Genomic DNA, 1,845 nt, shown 5'->3' with positions numbered 1-1,845 from the left:
GTTCATATTTTTTAGGCCACTGAATTGACAAAGATGTTAAGTACTCTCTCTATTCCAAATTAAAAGATGCATGTTTTGGCTTTTCTAATGCGTACTCCCTTTGTTCCAAATTATAAGATATTTTAGTTTTTCTTGATATGTTGCTTTTATTATGTATCTAGACATAGTGTATATCTAAGTGCATAGCAAAAGTTACGTATCTAGAAAAGTCCAAACATCTTGTATTTGAAACAGTAGTAGTTTTGATTTAGACATACACTATGTCTAGATACATAGTAAATTCAATGTATCTAGAAAAGTCAAAACATCTTATAATTTGGAACGGAGACAGTAAATATTTGAAGTTAAATGTATATTTTATCTATTTTAACTCTCTTTTGTTAGCGTTATACCAAGTTAGCACCCAATATTATCAATGACCACCTTTATTCTGATAGATGTTTTTCACTTTTTTTTTTTATCTCACATCCCCCTCCATTTTACTCTAGCTTCGCCACTTACTATATCTAAATTATAATCATATATGTACCCTTGTTGCATATGTTTAGGTACCCAAAAGATAAGAGTACCCCTACTAATTTGTTCTAGCTTCATCATTGGCTATATGGTGTGAATTATGATGGTACCCAAAGGACGTGGTGCCGGCTGTGTAAGGAAGAAAAAGATCAGTTCAGCTTGCACTTGCAAGCGACTAATGGATTCAAGCTATCAACATCCAAGCTATTATGTCCATGCAGCAAATTGTTGAATTTGTAGACCTTCGGGGGCAACTGGGCAAGTGCAATCCATACAACTAAAATCGGAAGATGAAGGACCAAGTTACATGGAGGCTCAGTGCAGGGTGAGAACTCGGCGCAGTCAGAGTATGCATCCCAATTGCTACTTCTTTGCATTGGCTTTTCAGATTCGCAGATTCGCCTTTGTCTGTCGATAGACTAGCAGCATGGGGATCCTGAAATTTCGATCAACTGGCAGCACAATCCATCTTACTTCTCGTGAAACCTGTACAAGCACAAGATAGAGCAGTGAGTCAGAAGTCACAGAGGTTATTGGGCCTTTTTAATTGCTTAGCAGAGGGCTTTGAAATAGACATATATACTACCATTATTATGTACAAGAACTTAAGCGAATTATTACTGTACCTAATAAGATCACGAGACTGAAGTTTATCATTGTCAGAACAAGCATGCATGATTTTTTTTTTCTTGGTGCTTGTATTTGTAAAAGTGTGGACAGATCAGGGTTCTGAATGTCGGCCAATTTTCATTATATCCATGACCTCCGGTATACATACAGATACTTTCAGTTCCGTTTTGTTTAGTTTTAAAATCCTCGCCAAAATTTCATAAAGATTTAAAAATTGCAACCGAAATTTCAATTATTTTCGCAATTCTCTATCCTACCAGTCCCCTCCGATATTTATATCTCAACCGATAAGCTGAACCCTGCGACCGATATGCTTCTTCCTTGAAAGAAGATGAAGCCAGATTTTTTCCATTAGCTAAAAAAAATATGGAACAGGTGATGTACTAGTTTGCTCTAGTGCCATCAGGCACGAAATAAAAGTAGTGACAGCATTGGAAACGGAATGCAAAACTGTGACAGAAAGTTGTGTTCCGAATGCAAAATAGTGACAGAAAACTGTGTTTAGAAGGCGCATCGCAAACCATTATCCCCTACCACACTATTAGGACTACATACAACACGGACAAACAAAACACGGTAGCATGGACCTATATAGTAAAACGTCTAGCAAAATAAGATGAACTAGCAAATTAGTGAGGGATGAATGTACCGAGGGGTTTGGATGCTGTAACGTTGGTGTGTCCAGGGAGAGAAGGCGCC

This window comes from Miscanthus floridulus, chromosome 9 (genome assembly GCF_019320115.1).
Source record: "Miscanthus floridulus cultivar M001 chromosome 9, ASM1932011v1, whole genome shotgun sequence".
Classification (NCBI taxonomy): Eukaryota; Viridiplantae; Streptophyta; class Magnoliopsida; order Poales; family Poaceae; genus Miscanthus; species Miscanthus floridulus.
This window is presented reverse-complemented; position numbering follows the sequence as displayed.